The sequence below is a fragment of the Sarcophilus harrisii genome, chromosome 1, assembly GCF_902635505.1.
Source record: "Sarcophilus harrisii chromosome 1, mSarHar1.11, whole genome shotgun sequence".
Classification (NCBI taxonomy): Eukaryota; Metazoa; Chordata; class Mammalia; order Dasyuromorphia; family Dasyuridae; genus Sarcophilus; species Sarcophilus harrisii.
Window position 1 is genome coordinate 126,469,248 of NC_045426.1, and position 8,869 is coordinate 126,478,116.

An 8,869-nucleotide genomic window follows, 5' to 3' on the forward strand; every position below is an offset into this window, starting at 1 on the left:
TGAAGGCAGGGCCAGTAAATCCAGAGTTGAGTGCTCTTTTTACTAAACACACAAAAAGAACTTAATACATAGGACACACACATATATATGTAGGAGAGAAATCTCATTAATAACATTTAAACAGACAATACCATTTCTCCCAAAAAGTAGTTTTGTTTAAAACTAATAAAAATTCCTTGCTAATATTGGTGTTCACATGTTTTTTGAAAAGGTATTTTTTCATTAAAGGTTTTTATTTATAAAACATATGCATGGATAATTTTTCAACATTGACCTTGTAAAACTTTCTGTTCCAAATTTTTCCCTCCTTTTCCCTTCCCTCTCCCCTAGATGACAGGTAGTCCAATACATGTTAAATATATTAAAATATATGTTAAGTCCAATATATGTATACATATTTATACAATTATCTTGCTGCACAAGAGAAATCTGATCTAGAAAGAAAAAAAAACCTGAGAAGGAAAACAAAATGCAAGCAAATATCAACAGAAAGCGTGAAAATGCTATGTTGTTTGTGGTCCACACTCAGTTCTCACAGGCCTCTCTCTGAAAATATTAATTGTTCACATTTACTGCACTTTTACCACTGGTTCTTTCCCAAGTCTGAATGTCTTAAAAGGAGAGAAAAATATGTAGGTTTATTATTAACTTTGTGAAATTGTGCAAATAACTAAGCAAGAAAGAATTTATACTAAAATAGTCTATCCTTCATTTCAGCATTAGGCTCTTTTTTGTAGAATTTTATGCAATCTTCTTTACTCCCAGGCTATTTGACAACTTAATTGTTTGCCCAAGTCAGTTACCTAAAATCTTGTAGTGAAAATCATAGCCAGATTCAGATAATGTACTTTATTTTGATGGCAATTTCCATGTAACTGGAAATAGCATTCATCAAGCACCTACATTACATTATTTCTACAAAAAATTGAGTGATGACAGGCTAAAAAGAGAAAGAACAGAATAAATGGGGGGGGGGAATACAGTGAGCAATAGTAAATGTAAAAAGAAGCAAGTTTTTGAAGCAAGTTTCCCTGATAAGGCCTTATTTCTCAAACAGAAGAAACTGAATCAAATTTATAAAGAACAAAAGCCATGCCTCATTTGATAAATGATCAGAAAATATGATCTATCCCCAAAGGGCTATAAATTTACACATGCTCTTTGACATAATAATACCACTACTAAGCATGAATGCCAAAAGAGATTATTTTTAAGAAAGGAAAGGAATCTCAATATTTGTAGTACCTTCCTTCTCAAAGTAAAAAAAAAAGTGGAAATTGAGTGAATGCCCATCAATTGGGGAATGGCTGAATAAATTGTGGCATGTGGTTGTCATGCAATATTTTTGTTCTATGGGAAATGCTGCCTGGAAGCAGGATGCTGCCTGGAAAAACCTAGGAATGTCTTCCATGAATTCAAGCAAAGTCAAATGTACTGTGTACAAAGTAATAGCAGTGTTTTGGGATGACCAGCTGTAAATGACTTTGCTATTCTCATCAGTACAATGATCCACAACTACTCTGAAGGACATATGATTAAAAATTGTATCCATATGCAGAGAAGGAACCAAGTATGTCGGAATACAGATTGAAGTGTTGTCTATCTCTGTCTCTGTCTCTGTCTCTGTCTCTGTCTCTGTCTGTCTCTCTTTCTCCCTCTTATTTCTCTCTCTCAACTTTATTTTTCTTGATGGTTTTCTTTTGTTATTAGTGTAGATTTGTGTTTTCCTTCACAATATGATTTTTATGGAAATGCTTTGCATAACTTCACTTGTGGTTTCTTAACAGGGGCTGAGGGTAGGGAAAAGGGAAAGAATCTGAAATTCAAAGGTTTTTTAATTGTAAAAAATGTCCTAAATGTAACTGGAGAAAATATTAAATAAATAAATTTAATGTAATTTTAAAATAACAGCTTAAATAAACACATATTATATTTTGAACAAGTTATTCAGTTTTTATCTCAATTCCTTTCTAAGTATTCTACCATGGAAGAACATGCACAATTACTTGAATAATCATGCTATTTTTCATAACTTTCTAAGAAATTGAAAATTTAAGAATTGAACCTATGAGTCTGGCCTAAGAGAAAAAGCTAGAACACTATAAAGACAACAAGGTAGATAAATATATGATAATTACTTTAAATGAGGAATCTTTGATAACAATTTCTAGCTCTAGAATTTTGAAGTTCCTTGAGAGTACAGATTTTTTTTCTATTATAGCCATAGTGCCTGGGGCAGCATAGGGTTATAAAAACTTATCAACTAATTCTGGCATTACTTACCCCACTTTAGCTTTCATCCTATCCAAATCCTATCCATTCTTCAAGAACCAACTCAAGAGCTAAATCCTCCATAAAACATTCTGAAGTCACCTCAGTCTCCAATGATCATTTATTCACATGAACTTGTAGTATATATTATCTACAACCATCATTTGACAAATGGTCACATCATCCCTTTTGATATATCAAAAGTGCTAAGGTCAATAAGATGTAAGGTAAGGGAGTGAAACCTATGCAGGGAATGGCTTCGTTCCAAGGATATAAAGTAGAGGGAACTTAAGAGTACTTCTAAAAACTTCACTAGCTTTGTGTGTATGTGTTTGTGTTTGTGTGTGTGTGTGTGTCTGTATGTATGTGTGTGTGTGTGTGTGTGTGTGTGTGTGTGTGTGTGTAAAGGGCTGAAACTGAATAGGTACACTGGAATCAGACAACCGAGCACTTAAGGCTAACTACCTATTGGACAATACTCTATTACCGTATGCTTGGAAAATGCCCCTTCTCACTCTTCTGTGCTGGCTCAATCTTTTGGTGTATACAGATAATTGTAGGAGAGATTAGGGGGTGGAGTAAGACAAGCCAGAGTCACTTTGGAGGAGGACAATGAGGAGAGAGGAGATTGGTAGCGAGCCTCATGAAAGTTTGTCTGTCTCCTTTACTTCTCCCTGTAAAGACCAAGGATTTTTGATGATCCTGACTCTGGCTGATCCTGAGTTCAACAGGGAGCTAACTCGATCTACACACACACACACACACATACACACACACACACACACACATACACACACAGAGACATACACATACACACATATATGTATGTATGTCTATATATATATATAAAATATGGTTATATACATATGTGTATATGTATATGCATACATATAAATATATTACACTGTATTTATATGTATATATGTACACATAGATGGATGGATGGATGCACATATACTATTATAATTCTATTATCAAAAGGGTACAAAAGAAGATGGGAAGAAAAGTGGAAGAAATAAGAGCACTTAGTCCTTGTGACTGATATATGAGATTCTTTAGACACTAAGAGGAGGAAGAGGCTACTACAACAGCACAGGAATGCCAAAATAAAAACAGAATTGGTCAAAGCAACTAGAGAATAAAGTGAGGCATCAATAGGAAGAAACAGGATTGTTGCCATGACAGCAGAAATAACTTCCAATTGGAGCTGGGAATGGGTCAACACAAGGCTTTTTGAATAAAAGTGAATAGGAATAGAAGCACTGCATTTGAGACTGATGTTTAAATGACATTTAGGATAGAAGACAAGAGGAACAATGTCTGCAAGCACCATGGTATTGGAAATAGGATAAGTTGTGGCAGTATCTCAAAGGGGAGCTGGATTTTATCTATGCATGGGCAACATATTTGTTTTCTATGGCTTTAGCTAGAATTATGAGGGCTTAATTAGGAGCATAGATAATGATAGGTTTCTTCTACTTTATGCCATGTTTCCTGCCTATTACTAAGGAGAGCCTTGAAGTCCTTCTTGGCATAGCCAGTTAAGATTACTGATAAGCACTGCATTAATTTAGCATTATAGTTTTCAAGGGCAGACTTAATCACCCATGAACAGAACCCTGAAGGAGCTATTCAGTGTTCACAAGTATTTAAGTACTTTTATTGAAAAATTGCTCTGGTCACCTGTGTGACCCAGTAAGAACCTAGTGAGTAGGTTGGAGGACATTTTTTTTTAAAAGACTTAGTTTCCCCATTTTGCCCAGGCTGGAAGCTCAAGGGCTACTCATGGACCTATCCTACTCCAATTAGCAATGAAGCTTTAATCTGCTCCATATCTGCCCTTCTTTAGATAACTTCCCCACCCTAAATCATGCTCATTACAGAGGTTCATTACAATAAACTTTAGTGCAGCTTCCCAAGTGCCTTGACTCACTGAAGTTCTGGCTTCTGCAAGCCTTAATTTACTCAGTGGCAAAGATTATAGGCATGCACCATTTTATGTGGCTAAATGGAAGAAATATTAAAGAATTAACAGTGATTGTCTACATTTGTGTAGGGAAGCAATTCTCTAGAGAAGAGGGAAAGGTCTTCCTATGGATCCCATGAAAAGACTTTACCCAGGATCTAAATGGAAAGATTTTTCACATGGATAAAAAAAAAAATTCTGACCTTAAGACCAAATATTCTAGCTCAAAAACTAAGGAGGATCATTCCACAGGCTCTAATGGAAGTGTTTGAATTTTATAAGATAATCTTGGAACAGACGTCATTGAGCATTTGTCTATACCCACATGTAAACTATTTTTTAAGTCATGATTAATTCAGGGATTAATTAGAAGTTAAAAGAATGATTCCAAGAACTAGAATTTGGCAGGGTTGGTATAATTACCTTGAAGAATATAAAATTCAAGAAGCTGACTATGATTTATTTTTTTTCTTTGGGTATTAGTTTATGATTGAGTAGTCAGTTTTCTGACATGTTTCCCTTTTAAGTCAGACTGATTGCTTTAAGAAAAAAATTTATGTGGTTTAAATCTGTTGTATTACTGTCTCCATTTAAATATAGATACTGATATAAGAGATATATATAGATAGATAGATAGATATATCTATATATATATATATTACATCTTTAGACTACTGGTGCCTGGAAATTAACCAAGAGAACCACATGTGAACTCATTTGTGTTAATTTTTTTTATTTTGTTAAATATTTCCCAGTTACTATTTTAAAATTTTTGAATTCCAAATTCCCTTCCTCTTTCCTACCCTTTCTCTTCCTACTACTACGGAATTTGGTTTCAATTATATATGTGAAGTAATGCATTTTTCATATTATCAATGCTGCAAAAGAAAACACAAACAGCAAAAGAAATCACAAACGAAATAAAACACTAGCAACAAAGAAAGTTATTAAAAAAAAAAAAAAGCATGCTCCAATTTGCGCTCAGAGATCCTCAATTCTCTCTCTGGGGATAGATAGCATTTTTCATTATAGGTCTTTAGGAATTGTCTTGGATCAGTACTGATCAGAGTAGTTAAGTCATTCACAATCAATCTTCATATAATATTGCTATTACTGTGCATAAAGATCTTCTGGTTCTACTCACTTCACTTTTTATCCATTCATAAAAGCCTTCCTAAGTTTTTTGAAAACATTTTGCTTATTATTTCTTACATTTAATAGTTTGCCAATGTAGATACAATTGTTCAAGGTACAAACAGTTATTATGTAATACAACAGGATTACATCACAATCATATACCACTATTTGTTTGGCCATTCCCTGATTGATGGGAATCTCTTCCATTTTTAATTCTTTGCCACCACAAAAAGAACAGCTATAACTATTTTTGTACAATTGGGTTCTTTTTCCTTTTCTTTGATTTCTTAGGGATTTAGACCTAGTAGCAGTATTTCTGTGCCAAAAGGTATGCAAAGATTTATAGCTTTGCGATTTAGTTCTAAATTGCTCTCAAGAATGATTGGACCGGTTTATTTTTTAAAGAGAATATTTTGGATAAATGTATACTTATTTTACTGTGCCATGATTCCAGATAATCTATCTCCAATCTTATGGATTGTAGTTACATAGAAAAAGGTATACCTGATAATCCTCAAAATCTCAAATCAGGAACTACAAGTATTTAATCTCTTTCAATTAGGGAGAGAATTGTATATATGTCTGATTTCTTTTCAAATTACCCTGCGTGTCCCAGTGAGGAGTAAGTTTACTCTTTAACTTGGATGGTTTTTATATATTCTAGGGATCAATTACCAAAATTTCATGTTCATAATATTTTATAAAGAGTCAGAGGAAGATTCATTCAGGACAGTTTGTTTTCTTACTTGAAGATAAGTCAGTCCTCTCTTGCTATTAGGAGTCTTTCTGCGATCACATTTTCCCTTCTAGGAGAAAACTTTATTTTCTTTTCCCTTTTCATTATTTTCTTTGATTGGAGCAGGCTTTTGTGACTTTGTAACTTATAAAAATTTTGTAAATGATAGCTTGTTGTTAAATTACATAATTACATTTGGGAGGGTAATAGTAACATTTAAGTAACCAAATATGTTGCAAACATGAACCTTCTTGAAAGAATGTTAATTTCTGGACTGTTGAACATGGTCTATGTGAAGATTCTTTTGGAGCCTTTTAGGCTCTAGGTATGCTACTTGAAAGAATGGTCAATACAGGATTATTCAGAATTGGGAATATGAGTAAATGTACAAAAAGTAGCCTGTTATCACAAATTGTGAAATTGTTGTGATGAAATTAGAGGAACAGCTTGCCATTGGCTGACAAGAGTTTAGCCATATTCCTTGTAGCTCTTAAAATTCAATTAAAATTGTCATCCTTGAGAGGTTTAAGGAAGAAAGCAAATTTGTGGAAATTGGACACAAGTGCTTCTGCCACTGAAGAGCAGGGGAGGAAATGAGAAGAGATCTGGCTCTTCTCCTTTCCCCTAACCTCAGTCATCAGCAATAGCATTTTGAGCAGTTATTCACCAAGTAGGAAACAAGACATTAATTATAAACACAGAATCAGGACACAAAGCAATTCAGAAGAACATAAGCCCAGCAATAAGAAAAGAAAGCCAACTCTAAAGTCAAAAGACCTATCCTTAAGTATTAGGAGGCAAACTGTAAGAAAAAAACATACCTAGTGAGCTCTGTTGAAAGACTGCCCCAGCAGAGATGATCAATACACAGGGAAACTGGATGTAAATATCTGAAGAAGAAAGGGAACACTGAAACCCTACAGTGCCTCAGACATGTGTACCTCACTGTTAATGCATTTCATTCTTACAACTGATATTATAGGTCTTTGTGGGAGTGTACCCTGGATTTATGGGAGGAATGCCATATGGTTTTTCTCAACATTTCATTTTAATAACTGCCTTTATATTGAATTATTTGTTTCTAATGGCAGCTTTTAAAGGTAATCAGCTAAGAATGTTTACCAGAGATATTCTGGAACCAGCTCATACAGGTTCTTTGAGAGCCAATTGCTAAACTTTTGTAGTATGAACATTAATACTCATGAAATTTAAACTTATGAAATAAAGACTTGATTTATTATTTTGTTGGTTTTCTAAATGTAAGTGATAGAGAAAATTGTACTGCACTGATTAAAATTAAAGTGCATATTCATATTTTTAAAAGAATTAGTTGTTAAAAATTCACCAACAAACCTCTGGTAAAAACCCAGACTATCCTCTGAGATCTTAGGTAGTTTTCATCTCTCTGAGTGCCTGAATCCATAACTTGAGTGAAAGTTGAGGGAAATAACCCATTAGAGATGCTATAAAATATCTAGAAAAATGAAAAGGGTGTTATAAATTATATAAAGTTGCTTTCACAAGTGATAGAAAACTGGCATAAATTCAGAGAAGCTGATTTTATCTCCCTCAAACAAGACAATTGTGACTTTCAAAGCTGAATTTTGTGAAGGAGGTTAGGAGAGAAGGGTTTGTGTATGTGTATGTTTCTCTGTGTAACACATTTGTATGCATTACACATAAACATAATTTATGCATCTATATATGTATACACTAGCATGTGCATTTATACAAATGTATATTGGTTTTTCACAGATGAATATATACTGTGTATATATATATATATGTACTATACATACAGACACACACACACACACATATATATATATATATATATATATATTCTTATAACCTGAAAGATATATGTAGAAGTCTACTGCTTAAATTTATATCAGGTATTAAGTTAATTTAGGAAAAATATTTATCTTGAGCAGTCATAAAGAAATTATAGACCACATAGTAACTTCAATGTCTATTTGAAAGAGTAAATAAATTCTTACCATTATTTTTAAAAGAGGCCTTTACAAAATGTCAGCAGGGCTTGAGTGAGAGAAGAAAAGGGGGAAAGTAGGGAGAGGTGAGTAAGGGTAATAACCAACTTTGAATCTGAAATTCAATGGTTCTCTGAATTTCATAATTCAAAGGAATTCATTTCTTAACTACAAAAATTCAAGGCACACATGTTCTTAGATATTTCAGTTATAGGATAAATTTCAGGCCCCAACATAATGATAGTAAGAGCCTTTGTGAAATTGGTAAATTTATTGATCAGGATGAATTTGTCTATATAAAAGATTTCTAACATGTAATCCCAGATTCTCAGAGTCAGAAGAGAATCTAAAAAGCATCTAGTTGAACCTGGACTAGAACAAGGATATGTTTTATAATATTCCTAATAAGGGATCATGTAGCAGTTTCCTCCAGCAGACTTCCAATTACAGAGAAGATTCTTCCAAAGAGGTCCATAGAATCTTTATTCAATTCTCATTATGGCTAAGTTTAGAGTTTTTCCTCTTAATTCAGGCTTTAATTTAGTACATTTTTCTTTTGATTCACTGTACTTAATTCTGCTATACAACAGAGCCTATCGTAAGCCTTCTTTATTCTTTTTTTTCTTCAGGCTCAATATTCCCATTTTTTAAACGGATCCTATTCTAACATAATCTCAATGACTTCCAATTTCAGTCCCCTATCTATCTCAGTCCCTCTCCTCTAGGTTTTGTCTATCTTAATAATGTCCCTCTGAACACAATATTCCA